Source organism: Rutidosis leptorrhynchoides, chromosome 8 (genome assembly GCF_046630445.1).
Source record: "Rutidosis leptorrhynchoides isolate AG116_Rl617_1_P2 chromosome 8, CSIRO_AGI_Rlap_v1, whole genome shotgun sequence".
Classification (NCBI taxonomy): domain Eukaryota; kingdom Viridiplantae; phylum Streptophyta; class Magnoliopsida; order Asterales; family Asteraceae; genus Rutidosis; species Rutidosis leptorrhynchoides.
The window spans coordinates 339,466,754-339,483,038 of record NC_092340.1 but is presented as its reverse complement, the minus strand read 5'-3'; positions in this window follow the sequence as shown (position 1 = coordinate 339,483,038).

Sequence of the window (16,285 nt, the reverse complement as noted above, 5' to 3'; positions counted from 1 at the left end):
CGGGTGCGGATAGAAGCTATATGAGTAGAGATTTTTGTGCTAAATTAAGTTGTCCATTGACGCCTTTGGATAGTAAATTTTTACTCGAATTAGCAAATGGTAAATTAATTTCAGCAGATAATATATGTCGGAATCGAGAAATTAAACTGGTTAGCGAAACATTTAAGATTGATTTGATACCAGTAGAGTTAGGGAGTTTTGATGTGATAATCGGTATGGACTGGTTGAAAGAAGTGAAAGCAGAGATCGTTTGTTACAAAAATGCAATTCGCATTATACGAGAAAAAGGAAAACCCTTAATGGTGTACGGAGAAAAGGGCAACACGAAGCTACATCTTATTAGTAATTTGAAGGCACAAAAACTAATAAGAAAAGGTTGCTATGCTGTTTTAGCACACGTCGAGAAAGTACAAACTGAAGAAAAGAGCATCAATGATGTTCCCATTGCAAAAGAATTTCCCGATGTATTTCCGAAAGAATTACCGGGATTACCCCCACATCGATCCGTTGAATTTCAAATAGATCTTGTACCAGGAGCTGCACCAATAGCTCGTGCTCCTTACAGACTCGCACCCAGCGAGATGAAAGAACTGCAAAGCCAATTACAGGAACTTTTAGAGCGTGGTTTCATTCGACCAAGCACATCACCGTGGGGAGCTCCTGTTTTGTTTGTCAAGAAGAAAGATGGTACATTCAGGTTGTGTATCGACTACCGAGAGTTGAACAAACTTACCATCAAGAACCGCTACCCACTACCGAGAATCGACGACTTATTTGATCAATTACAAGGCTCGTCTGTTTATTCAAAGATTGACTTACGTTTCGGGTACCATCAAATGCGGGTGAAAGAAGATGATATTCCAAAGACTGCTTTCAGAACACGTTACGGTCATTACGAGTTTATGGTCATGCCGTTTGGTTTAACTAATGCACCAGCTGTGTTCATGGACCTTATGAACCGAGTGTGTGGACCATACCTTGACAAGTTTGTCATTGTTTTCATTGATGACATACTTATTTACTCAAAGAATGACCAAGAACACGGTGAACATTTGAGAAAGGTGTTAGAAGTATTGAGGAAAGAAGAATTGTACGCTAAGTTTTCAAAGTGTGCATTTTGGTTGGAAGAAGTTCAATTCCTCGGTCACATAGTGAACAAAGAAGGTATTAAGGTGGATCCGGCAAAGATAGAAACTGTTGAAAAGTGGGAAACCCCGAAAACTCCGAAACACATACGGCAGTTTTTAGGACTAGCTGGTTACTACAGAAGGTTCATCCAAGACTTTTCCAGAATAGCAAAACCCTTGACTGCATTAACGCATAAAGGGAAGAAATTTGAATGGAATGATGAACAAGAGAAAGCGTTTCAGTTATTGAAGAAAAAGCTAACTACGGCACCTATATTGTCATTGCCTGAAGGGAATGATGATTTTGTGATTTATTGTGACGCATCAAAGCAAGGTCTCGGTTGTGTATTAATGCAACGAACGAAGGTGATTGCTTATGCGTCTAGACAATTGAAGATTCACGAACAAAATTATACGACGCATGATTTGGAATTAGGCGCGGTTGTTTTTGCATTAAAGACTTGGAGGCACTACTTATATGGGGTCAAAAGTATTATATATACCGACCACAAAAGTCTTCAACACATATTTAATCAGAAACAACTGAATATGAGGCAGCGTAGGTGGATTGAATTGTTGAATGATTACGACTTTGAGATTCGTTACCACCCGGGGAAGGCAAATGTGGTAGCCGATGCCTTGAGCAGGAAGGACAGAGAACCCATTCGAGTAAAATCTATGAATATAATGATTCATAATAACCTTACTACTCAAATAAAGGAGGCGCAACAAGGAGTTTTAAAAGAGGGAAATTTAAAGGATGAAATACCCAAAGGATCGGAGAAGCATCTTAATATTCGGGAAGACGGAACCCGGTATAGGGCTGAAAGGATTTGGGTACCAAAATTTGGAGATATGAGAGAAATGGTACTTAGAGAAGCTCATAAAACCAGATACTCAATACATCCTGGAACGGGGAAGATGTACAAGGATCTCAAGAAACATTTTTGGTGGCCGGGTATGAAAGCCGATGTTGCTAAATACGTAGGAGAATGTTTGACGTGTTCTAAGGTCAAAGCTGAGCATCAGAAACCATCAGGTCTACTTCAACAACCTGAAATCCCGGAATGGAAATGGGAAAACATTACCATGGATTTCATCACTAAATTGCCAAGGACTGCAAGTGGTTTTGATACTATTTGGGTAATAGTTGATCGTCTCACCAAATCAGCACACTTCTTGCCAATAAGAGAAGATGACAAGATGGAGAAGTTAGCACGACTGTATTTGAAGGAAGTCATCTCCAGACATGGAATACCAATCTCTATTATCTCTGATAGGGATGGCAGATTTATTTCAAGATTCTGGCAGACATTACAGCAAGCATTAGGAACTCGTCTAGACATAAGTACTGCCTATCATCCACAAACTGATGGGCAGAGCGAAAGGACGATACAAACGCTTGAAGACATGCTACGAGCATGTGTTATTGATTTCGGAAACAGTTGGGATCGACATCTACCATTAGCAGAATTTTCCTACAACAACAGCTACCATTCAAGCATTGAGATGGCGCCGTTTGAAGCACTTTATGGTAGAAAGTGCAGGTCTCCGATTTGTTGGAGTGAAGTGGGGGATAGACAGATTACGGGTCCGGAGATTATACAAGAAACTACCGAGAAGATCATCCAAATTCAACAACGGTTGAAAATCGCCCAAAGTCGACAAAAGAGCTACGCTGACATTAAAAGAAAAGATATAGAATTTGAAATTGGAGAGATGGTCATGCTTAAAGTTGCACCTTGGAAAGGCGTTGTTCGATTTGGTAAACGAGGGAAATTAAATCCAAGGTATATTGGACCATTCAAGATTATTGATCGTGTCGGACCAGTAGCTTACCGACTTGAGTTACCTCAACAACTCGCGGCTGTACATAACACTTTCCACGTCTCGAATTTGAAGAAATGTTTTGCTAAAGAAGATCTCACTATTCCGTTAGATGAAATCCAAATCAACGAAAAACTTCAATTCATCGAAGAACCCGTCGAAATAATGGATCGTGAGGTTAAAAGACTTAAGCAAAACAAGATACCAATTGTTAAGGTTCGATGGAATGCTCGTAGAGGACCCGAGTTCACCTGGGAGCGTGAAGATCAGATGAAGAAGAAATACCCGCATCTATTTCCAGAAGATTCGTCAACACCTTCAACAGCTTAAAATTTCGGGACGAAATTTATTTAACGGGTAGGTACTGTAGTGACCCGAACTTTTCCATGTTTATATATATTAATTGAGATTGATATTTACATGATTAAATGTTTCCAACATGTTAAGTAATCAAACTTGTTAAGACTTGATTAATTGAAATAGGTTTCATATAGACAATTGACCACCCAAGTTGACCGGTGATTCACGAACGTTAAAACTTGTAAAAACTATATGATGACATATATATGGTTATATATATAGTTAACATGATATTATGATATGTAAACATATCATTAAGTATATTAACAATGAACTACATATGTAAAAACAATACTACTAACTTAATGATTTTGAAACGAGACATATATGTAACGATTATCGTTGTAACGACATTTAATGTATATATATCATATTAAGAGAAATTTGTACATCATAATATCTTGATAATATAATAATTTAAAATCTCTTTTGATATTATAAACATTGGGTTAACAACATTTAACAAGATCGTTAACCTAAAGGTTTCAAAACAACATTTACATGTAACGACTAACGATGACTTAACGACTCAGTTAAAATGTATATACATGTAGTGTTTTAATATGTATTCATACACTTTTGAAAGACTTCAAGACACTTATCAAAATACTTCTACTTAACAAAAATGCTTACAATTACATCCTCGTTCAGTTTCATCAACAATTCTACTCGTATGCACCCGTATTCGTACTCGTACAATACACAGCTTTTAGATGTATGTACTATTGGTATATACACTCCAATGATCAGCTCTTAGCAGCCCATGTGAGTCACCTAACACATGTGGGAACCATCATTTGGCAACTAGCATGAAATATCTCATAAAATTACAAAAATATGAGTAATCATTCATGACTTATTTACATGAAAACAAAATTACATATCCTTTATATCTAATCCATACACCAACGACCAAAAACACCTACAAACACTTTCATTCTTCAATTTTATTCATCTAATTGATCTCTCTCAAGTTCTATCTTCAAGTTCTAAGTGTTCTTCATAAATTCCAAAAGTTCTAGTTTCATAAAATCAAGAATACTTTCAAGATTGCTAGCTCACTTCCAATCTTGTAAGGTGATCATCCAACCTCAAGAAATCTTTGTTTCTTACAGTAGGTTATCATTCTAATACAAGGTAATAATCATATTCAAACTTTGGTTCAATTTCTATAACTATAACAATCTTATTTCAAGTGATGATCTTACTTGAACTTGTTTTCGTGTCATGATTTTGCTTCAAGAACTTTGAGCCATCCAAGGATCCATTGAAGCTAGATCCATTTTTCTCTTTTCCAGTAGGTTCATCCAAGGAACTTAAGGTAGTAATGATGTTCATAACATCATTCGATTTATACATATAAAGCTATCTTATTCGAAGGTTTAAACTTGTAATCACTAGAACATAGTTTAGTTAATTCTAAACTTGTTCGCAAACAAAAGTTAATCCTTCTAACTTGACTTTTAAAATCAACTAAACACATGTTCTATATCTATATGATATGCTAACTTAATGATTTAAAACCTGGAAACACGAAAAACACCGTAAAACCGGATTTACGCCGTCGTAGTAACACCGCGGGCTGTTTTGGGTTAGTTAATTAAAAACAATGATAAACTTTGATTTAAAAGTTGTTATTCTGAGAAAATGATTTTTATTATGAACATGAAACTATATCCAAAAATTATGGTTAAACTCAAAGTGGAAGTATGTTTTCTAAAATGGTCATCTAGACGTCGTTCTTTCGACTGAAATGACTACCTTTACAAAAACGACTTGTAACTTATTTTTCCGACTATAAACCTATACTTTTTCTGTTTAGATTCATAAAATAGAGTTCAATATGAAACCATAGCAATTTGATTCACTCAAAACGGATTTAAAATGAAAAAGTTATGGGTAAAACAAGATTGGATAATTTTTCTCATTTTAGCTACGTGAAAATTGGTAACAAATCTATTCCAACCATAACTTAATCAACTTGTATTGTATATTATGTAATCTTGAGATACCATAGACACGTATACAATGTTTCGACCTATCATGTCGACACATCTATATATATTTCGGAACAACCATAGACACTCTATATGTGAATGTTGGAGTTAGCTATACAGGGTTGAGGTTGATTCCAAAATATATATAGTTTGAGTTGTGATCAATACTGAGATACGTATACACTGGGTCGTGGATTGATTCAAGATAATATTTATCGATTTATTTCTGTACATCTAACTGTGGACAACTAGTTGTAGGTTACTAACGAGGACAGCTGACTTAATAAACTTAAAACATCAAAATATATTAAAAGTGTTGTAAATATATTTTGAACATACTTTGATATATATGTATATATTGTTATAGGTTCGTGAATCAACCAGTGGCCAAGTCTTACTTTCCGACGAAGTAAAAATCTGTGAAAGTGAGTTATAGTCCCACTTTTAAAATCTAATATTTTTGGGATGAGAATACATGCAGGTTTTATAAATGATTTACAAAATAGACACAAGTACGTGAAACTACATTCTATGGTTGAATTATCGAAATCGAATATGCCCCTTTTTATTAAGTCTGGTAATCTAAGAATTAGGGAACAGACACCCTAATTGACGCGAATCCTAAAGATAGATCTATTGGGCCTAACAAACCCCATCCAAAGTACCGGATGCTTTAGTACTTCGAAATTTATATCATATCCGAAGGGTGTCCCGGAATGATGGGGATATTCTTATATATGCATCTTGTTATTGTCGGTTACCAGGTGTTCACCATATGAATGATTTTTATCTCTATGTATGGGATGTGTATTGAAATATGAAATCTTGTGGTCTATTGTTACGATTTGATATATATAGGTTAAACCTATAACTCACCAACATTTTTGTTGACGTTTAAAGCATGTTTATTCTCAGGTAAATATTAAGAGCTTCCGCTGTTGCATACTAAAATAAGGACAAGATTTGGAGTCCATGTTTGTATGATATTGTGTAAAAACTGCATTCAAGAAACTGATTTCGATGTAACATATTTGTATTGTAAACCATTATGTAATGGTCGTGTGTAAACAGGATATTTTAGATTATCATTATTTGATAATCTACGTAAAGCTTTTTAAACCTTTATTTATGAAATAAAGGTTATGGTTTGTTTTAAAATGAATGCAGTCTTTGAAAAACGTCTCATATAGAGGTCAAAACCTCGCAACGAAATCAATTAATATGGAACGTTTTTAATCAATAAGAACGGGACATTTCAGTTTATACTATATGAAGCCCACAAGTCGAGATATTCGATTCCTCTAGGAGCCGGTAAAATGTACCGCGATCTCAAGGAACAGTTTTGGTGGCCTAATCTTAAGAAGGATGTTGCAGCTTATGTTATTAAGTGTTTGACTTGCTCAAAAGTTAAGGCCGAACATCAAAGGCCATCTGGATTACTTCAACAACCAGAAATCCCACAATGGAAGTGGGAAAGGATAACGATGGACTTCATCACAAAACTACCGAAGACGGTAGGCGGTTATAATACCATTTGGGTTATCGTTGACCGACTTACTAAATCTGCACACTTCTTAGCCATGAAGGAAATGGATACGATGGAGAGACTCGCTCAACTATACATCAAAGAGGTTGTATCCCGTCATGGTGTGCCCTTATCAATTATCTCAGATCGCGATACCCGTTTTGCTTCTAGATTTTGGCGTTCTTTGCAAGAAGCCTTGGGAACTCGTCTCGACATGAGCACCGCATATCACCTGCAGACCGACGGTCAGAGCAAACGAACAATTCAGACTTTGGAGGACATGTTGCGTGCCTGTGTTATTGACTTCGGAAAGGCTTGGGAGAGACATTTGCCGCTAGCTGAATTCTCTTACAACAACAGTTATCATTCGAGCATTAATGCCGCACCTTTTGAAGCGCTGTATGGCCGCAAATGCCGTTCTCCTATTTGTTGGGCCGAAGTAGGCGAAAAGCAAATTACCGGACCCGAGGTAGTCCATGAAACAACCGAGAAGATTGTCCAAATTTAAGCGAGACTTAAGGCGGCCCGTGATCGCCAAAAGAGTTATACCGACCTTAAACGTAAAGACTACGAATTCAACGTGGGTGACCGTTTAATGTTGAAGGTCGCACCTTGGAAAGGTGTGATCCATTTTGGAAAGCGCAGAAAGTTAAACCCGCGATATATTATTCCTTTTGAAATCTTGGAGCGTGTTGGACCCTTTGCTTACCGTTTGGATCTTCCGACTCAGTTGAGCACAGTTCACCCTACTTTTCACGTGTCGAATCTGAAGACATGTCTTGCTGAACCAGAACTTGTCATCCCTCTCGATGAGCTTACGATTGACGACATACTCCATTTCGTGGAGGAACCTGTCGAAATCATGGACCGTGAGGTTAAGACTTTGAAGCACAATAAGATTCCAATTGTTCGAGTCCGATGGAATGCCAAACGTGGACCCGAGTTTACCTGGGAATGAGAGGATCAAATGATGCAGAAGTATCCTCACCTTTTCCAGACTTCAACACCCGCCTCAACTTAAATTTCGGGACGAAATTTCCATTAACAGGTGGGTAATGTAACGACCCGACTTTTTCGACTTGCTTTTGTGCCTTGTGTTTTAGCGAAACTGCATATTTGTGCGTACTATGCTACTTTATACTCTGGAATCTCTATACACATGGCTTACTTTCATTTATGTGTTAAAACGTGCCTTTAAGTACGTAGGATACTTAACTTGATCACCGGAAACCTTTATGACCGTTAGTGTCACTTGACGTTACGAACAAACTGCGTACTGCGTACACGTTTAACTTTTGTCATAATTAGAATATTATGACTATGAAATCTTAATTATTATTTTATAATAATAATTACTTGGGTTTATGGATGCTTAATTACGCTTAGTAATTTACTTATGTTTACTAGTTAGTCTTGTTGGACTTTCCACCTTGTTGGGCCTTAGCCCACCCTACACTAGTTAGTGGACTATTTAATTAGCCCAAGTATTAATAACTAGTGTCCCATTAATATGTAAGACAAATGCCCATTTATTAGAGGGAACATGCTAGCATTTATGTCCAGTATTATCCTTAATGTTGCATGAGATCCTAACATAAGCACCAACTTTAGACAACCATTAACCAAAAAGAAAAAGTTGGTCTCCCTTGTCCCCCCACCCATACCCACGGCCAAACCCCCCTCCCCTCACCCCATTCACCTATAAATACAAGCCTCATTTCATCTATTTTACACTTGCTTTCATGTGTAATTCACACACACTCACTCTCTAATTCTTTCTCTAGTCTTTCTCTCTCTAAAAAGTGTAAGTATTTTGAATTTCTCTTCTTCTTCTCCTTCTCATCATCATGAATTCATCATCATCATCATCATAGGTCTAGCTTTTTAGCTTTTGATCTTGATTACATCTTGTAGATTCAAACATGGATTTGAATCCTTCAAGAACATGGAAGATTCAAGCTTTCTAGCTTTGAATCTTCACCCACTTTGTAGATCTATATTTTTTTTAACTTTAATCTTGTTATTTTGTTATAAAGATTCAAACTTGTGTTTGTAATCTTCATGTAACTTAAAGATCCAAGCTTTATGCTTCAAGAACAACCAAGATGCAAGCTTTCTAGCTTGAATCTTCATATCTTTTGTTGGATCTAAGTTTCCTAACTTATGATCTCATTATTTTGTTATAAAGATCAAAACTTGTGTTTATGGTCTTCATATAACTTAAAGATCTAAGCTTTATGCTTCAAGTCCTTCAAGAACACTAAAGGTTCAAGCTTTCTAGCTTTGTGACCTTATAACTTGTGTGAAAGGGATCCAAGCTCTCTAGCTTAGGGTTCCATCACTTCATTTGACTTAGATTATGTTCATATTTGCTTGATTGAAGTAAAGCTTGTAGCTTTAGTTGTAAATGTAACTTGTAATTGTGTTAAGACTAAGGATATGATGTAACCTTGGTTCATCATCCATCTAAGACTCTTAAATGAGTTGTGTTCTTACTTGGTCTCAACATATTTTGTGTTGATGGTAGAATCTTGGTCAAGGTGATGCTAACCCATCAACGAGTTGTACACTTGAAGCTACATGCATCAAGGATGAGAACCGTGATGAGCATCAAGCACTAAGAACCCCACCGGAGCACCTTACTTACTATTTTCAGGATCTATCAGACTACCTGGGATATTGTAAAGTTAATTTTCAGTTATTTTGGTTCGAGTAGACGATTTTCCGTTTAGGCCTCGTCTTAATCCGAGTTACGGTTTAGGATTTACGGCCCTCCGAAAGTCACTACGCCGTTGTAACGTTGTGCTGAAATTTCTGACCTACTCGCACTTAAACTGTCGCCACGGTCAAATGAAGACGAGTTAGGTTCTGAAAATTGTTCAGAGTTAGGGGACTCATATATGGAGCCATAGCCACTGACTACGCATGTTTTCGATTTACATAGAGGTCGTAGCATCTGACCGAAGTCAGCCTATTGTTTCGATCTCTATTCTTGTCAAACTTACTTAGCTTTTATGATGATGAACGATGATGATGATGAAACTTAAACTTATTTTATGCACTGTTAGAACTTATGAGGATAACATACTGACCTAGCAACCTTTGACTTAGGTTGACGACCTTTCGGACCGACTTACTACTTGCATACTTTCATTATCGACTTTACCGCTCTTATCACTGTGAGTTATAGCATCCCTTTTTACTTTAACTATTTTGGGACTGAGAATACATGCGCTTTTTACGTTTTGCTTACTAGGCAATAGTACTTAAACTTTATATATGTGTGGGTTATACAACGGCATAAACTTTCCCCTTAGCTCGGTAACGTTTAGTCATTGGTTTTTGAACCGGTAAACGCGAATCTTAGATATGGATCCATAGGGTTTGACATCCCCACTCGGGCTAGTCGCGCTAGCATTTAACGGGTGTTTAATACTTCGTAATCATACGCACTCGCCAAGTGTACTTTTAGGGGGTTATAAACGTTAAGTTAGTTACCAAGTGCCCACGGTTAAACATATACTTTTCATACTGTTTTGGAACACTGAAATCTCGTGGCCTACCTTACATTACTGTTACAACTTAAACTATAGCTCACCAACATTATTGTTGACGTTTTAAGCATGTTTTCTCAGGTGCTTAGAGGTTTGTTGCTTCCGCTGTTTAGACTTGCTGTGTTGTTGTTTAAAGTTGCTGTTAAGGACCTGCTGTGCTAGAATTTCCGCTGCATAACTTAGAGATGTCTCAATCATGGAACTTTTCCTTTGCATTCGTAATTTATGTTATTTTCAAATAAAGACTTGGTAACGACCTTTGTGTCATGTTATCTTTTGTAAACACTATCTTTTATGAATGCAAAACTGGTTTTCAAACAGCATGTAGTACTTGACCGTGTAAAGATCCTGTGGTTGATGAATCATACACGATGGTTTTGTACGGGGCGTCACATTTGGTATCAGAGCATTGGATGTAGGGAATTTGGTTGCATTAGTGAGTCTAGACCGGACCGAGTAGGATTCACTAATAGGACTAATCTACAACTTGCTAGTTTACTTGTTTCCGCGAAACTTAGTGCATGCTGCTGCTTACTTTTACTGCTATATGACGTATACTGCTACTTGATTATCATTACTGCATGCTACTATCTGCTTTCAACTGCTTGATACTTCTGTACGATTTGCTATTATTGCCATGCTAGTTACTGCTATAGATGATCTAGACTGTCGTAGTTATTTTGCCTAATACGTGCTTGCTTTATGACTTACTGACATGAAAAAAGTCATTTACCCCTGTTCAGATGTCGGATGTCCCGCCCGTTATCATTTTGGAGAGCGACTCAGACTCACCCTCCACCTCGCCTGCCATTGTTGCCGATTCACAGATCCCGTCGTCGACACACTCCAGTGACTCTAGCGCTTCGTCCTCTGGAGCCAGTGGCCATGCACCCGACCCAGTGATCATCTCAGACAGACACGAGGATCCACCAGAGATGAAAAGACCCGTTCATATACATTATAAACGATTCACAATAGTTGATTACATTGCGAGGTATTTGACCTCTATATGATACATTTTACAAACATTGCATTCGTTTTTAAAAGACAATCTTTCTTTACATCGAAAATTGACAGGCATGCATACCATTTCATAATATCCACTATCCAACTATAAATTGATTTAATAATAATCTTTGATGAACTCAATGACTCGAATGCAACGTTCTTCGAAATATGCTATGAAAGACTCCAAGTAATATCTTTAAAATGAGCAAATGCACAGCGGAAGATTTCTTTAACACCTGAGAATAAACATGCTTTAAAGTGTCAACCAAAAGGTTGGTGAGTTCATTAGTTTATCATAATCATTTATTTCCATCATTTTAATAGACCACAAGAATTTCATTTTCAAATCTCATAAATATACGTCTCATGCATAGAGACAAAAAATAATCATTCATATGGTGAACACCTGGTAACCGACATTAACTAGATACATATAAGAATATCCCCTATCATTCCGGGATCCTCCTTCGGACATGATATAAATTTCGAAGTACTAAAGCATCCGGTACTTTGGATGGGGTTTGTTAGGCCCAATAGATCTATCTTTAGGATTCGCGTCAATTAGGGTGTCTGTTCCCTAATTCTTAGATTACCAGACTTTAATAAAATGGGGCATATTCGATTTCGATAATTCAACCATAGAATGTAGTTTCAATTACTTGTGTCTATTTCGTCAAACATTTATAAAAGCGCATGTATTCTCAGTCCCAAAAATATAAAGGGTAAAAAGGCAAATGAAACTCACCATACTGTATTTCGTAGTAAAAATACATATAACATCATTGAACAAGTGCAAGGTTGGCCTCGGATTCACGAACCTAAATTAATTATATATATTTATGTGTTGGTCAATATTTGTCTAACAAATTAGGTCAAGTCATAGTGTAATCCTATCCTATAGCTCGAGTCTAATTCTACAGTATAGTAACATGTTATATTACTCATGCTCAATTAAGATTTTAGTAAAAGGTGACATGTGAAACAACGTAACACAAATGGTTTCATAATCATAAAATAGTATTTTAGGTTTTTTTTTTTTTCTTTTTTTTTAGAGAAAATCAACACAAAAAGTTAACTGAAAAGTTAACAGGAAAAGTCAAAGTTCAAAGTCAAAAGTCAAAGGTTAAAGTCAAAAGTCAAAGGTCAAAGTAAAAATGAGGGCGCATGCAAATATCTAATAACTTATACAAAAATGATTTTCGGTCAAACATGACTAAACAGGCCACTTCAGCTGTTTTTAGAAAAATTATCGGAACTCCGATTGATAAACGGCCAAAGATAAAAGTTACACAATACCAAAAAAAATTAAGCATAAATATTACAGAAGTAAACTAAACCTAGACAACTCGTAGTTGCCAACGCGTTTTCGGCGTTTCAAAGTTAATTTTTCAGCTTTAATAAATTTACAAAAGTGACCGAGTAGCCTACTTTGGAGATTTTTAGAAAATTCCTCAAAACTCGTATTGACAAACGGTCAAAGCCTGAAAATTCTCGTTACCACAAAGATATAACATGATTTTTGGCAAGAGTAAACACATATCAGGCCGACCATGACAACTGATACAAAACTGACATTTTTAAATAAAAAAGTTTCAGCTCTTTTTAGAATTTTAAAATGTGACCAAACTGTTAACTTTGATAATTTTTAGAAAAATCGTCGAGACTCGAATTGACAAACGGCTAGAGTTGTTTATTAGACCTTACAGCAAAGAATTCAGTGGTATTTTTTTTTATATATGAAACAACGCAGATCAGCGATAATTTCAGTTCCCGTTTCGACATTTCATCAAAATTTGCAAAACTTCTTTTGTCCATAACTTGACAACCGTTCAACGAAACGAGACGTGCTTTATATGAAAATTCATCTACTCGACGAGTAGAATCCAAATAATTACTTTTTATAACCCATAAAATTAGTTCACTAATTATCATCAGCAATTTTAATTACGAAATTAATTATGCAATTTGTTTATTTCATAACTTTCTAACCATTACTTGGATTCAAGTGATTCTTAAACCAAAATTCAACTATTTTTCGCTAGCTTTCCAACGACATGCATACCTTATACCTTATCTCAATCGTATATGTAACTAATTCAGGAATCAACATAACCTATCTAATGGCAATATCAAAAGTACAAGCATGCATAATCCTATATACCCGAGCACTAGTCAGGGATACACTATTAGTATGTAAAAATTAAATTATGAGTACTCACATATCAATATTGAGATTCAATATTGCAGGAAAGGTACGTAAACGCAACGGAGATGATAAACACTATATTGACCTCACGAGCATACCCATGAACCATACTCAATCACCTCAATAGCTATAACCCATAATTTCCTTAATCTTATCCCACTCAAAAAAACAACTTCGAAATCACTCGGACAGCACTCCGTCGTAATATTTTATGTATACTAATAATATCTTGAGATAATACGGAGTAAATATATATATGTAAATCGATTGAGAGAGTTTAGAGAAAACTATTTTCAAGTTTCTATGAAATAATGAAACCTATTGAATTCTATTTATAATAGATTTTTGAATTATTAAAGTGAATTATTAAAGTATGAATTATTAAAGTGAATTATTAAAGTATGAATTATTAAAGTGAATTATTAAAGTATGAATTATTAAAGTGAATTATTAAAGTATGAATTATTAAAGTGAATTATTAAAGTATGAATTATTAAAGTGAATTATTAAAGTATGAATTATTAAAGTTAAAGTAAAGTAAAAATAAAGTAAAGGTAAAGTTTAAGTATAGTAAAAGTATAAAACTATGTATGTATAATACGCGTATAAATATATATAATATTAATTTAAATCGTTATATATATTTAATAAAATAAAATATAAATATCGTTATCTTTATCATACTAGTTAAGTAATGAGTTGTCAAAAGTGGTTCTAGATATTTATAAAAGTTATATACGTTTTAATAATAAAGTTCTTTTTAAACTGAAAACGTTTTTTGTACGTTTGAAACTAAATAGATCAATCGAGTCTTTATGAGATTCAATCTTCCACTATCCTTTGTCTAGTTCTCAATGATTGACAATTTGTTCATATTTATAAATCACTTTACCATTTTCTGAATATTGTTAAAATGAAAAGATTTCTCAAATCAACGTGGGCCTTTCAACAGAGACTTGTAATCATAATTCAATATATCTGATAATTCAATCATTTAATCTTATCTTCTAATTCCATTGATAAACATTTTGAAACAGATACAATCATATAAAGTATTTAATCTAATATTTTGTTTACGTTTCAAGTTATAATATATATACACATATACATATATAATCATATTCGTTTAATGGTTCGTGAATCGTTGGAACTTGGTCGAGGTTGAATGAATGTATGAACATAGTTTAAAATTCTTGAAATTTAACTTAACAAATATTGCTTATCGTGTCGGAAACATATAAAGATTAAAGTTTAAATTTGGTTGGAAATTTCCGGGTTGTCACAGTACCTACCCGTTAAAGAAATTTCGTCCCAAAATTTGAGTGGAAAGGTCGTGAATGATAATAAGTATGTTTTCATGATGCATACGGGCTGAAAATTAGAGTTTTATCATCAGCGAATAATTTGGATAAACAATCCATTTATATGAAGAGTACGAATGAAGCTAACATAGAAGAGTGAAATGAGTAAGTGTAGATTCATCTTATCATTTGACGTAGATATGATTGATTCCCAGATTTTAAGGGATTTGAAGAAAATCTTCTTAATAAGATTTGACTCTCCGGTAATCAAGGGAATTAGGATTCGCTTTAAATGCGATCGTCCATTTTAATTGTTCTGTCGGAGATTTTCTTATAAATTCACCTCCTTCATTTCCTTACAACTCACACCATCTGTTGATGCATTTTATGCAAGTCCCTAGACATCTACCCACGTCCATTGCAGGTACAACAGTTTACAGGCCACCATGATTGCTCGTTATTATCCTATCCGTGGTTGTATGTGGTTACAGGAACTACAGGAACGAGATTTAGATGTTTGACTATGTTAGACTTAGTCAGACGTACGAGTGAAGCCTCACTAGTACGGCTGACAGGCTCATACGCATGGTTGATGCTGAGCTAAGTCACAATTACAACCTAAATGATAAGACACGAGTGAGTGATCACCCGTACGGTTGATGAAGCCAACTCATACGTGTGATGAATGAATCGTATGGGTGTGTCAACAGCAGGGGTATAAAAAGTCTTATGTTCTTCATTTTAGGTTAAGCCTCTCATTTGTTACACACACTCAGATCTAGTGAGCTCCTTCGATTCTCTCTCAGTCCAAATCACCCAGGTGGTGAATAATAGCTCTAGGTGTTGATCTAATCACACTTGATTTAGTTGTGGTTTGACTAAATTAATCAAAAAAAAAACTTAGCCTATTCACTAGAGGGTTTGATTCACTTATTCTGCCATTGTGTGAGTTAAATCTGTTGATTTCTAAGTTCCTAGTCATGTTTCATCACCTTCTATTCTTTCCCCCTCAACTCATATTTTAAAGTATTCATCAATATGCTCCATCCAGTTCTGATTCTCGATATACTTCTAACTTTCATATCGGTCATTCTTCTTTCTTTTCATCTACCGCCGGAAGAATCTATTTACTTCTACTATACTCTTGGGTTTATAGTGTTCCTAGTTCTCCCGTGTCTCTATATTGCTATATGCATCGATATATATGGTTTATAATTTCTGGTTTGTCGTTGGGCTTTATATGTTCCCTTATATTTCAAAGTCTCTGCTTCTGTCTTCTATAATCATTATCATTCACAGTTAATGCTCTCTTTTATTTGCTGCAATTTATACCCCAATTTCTATTTCGAAGTTTTGTCCTTTCGTTTCTTCTTCTTGCGA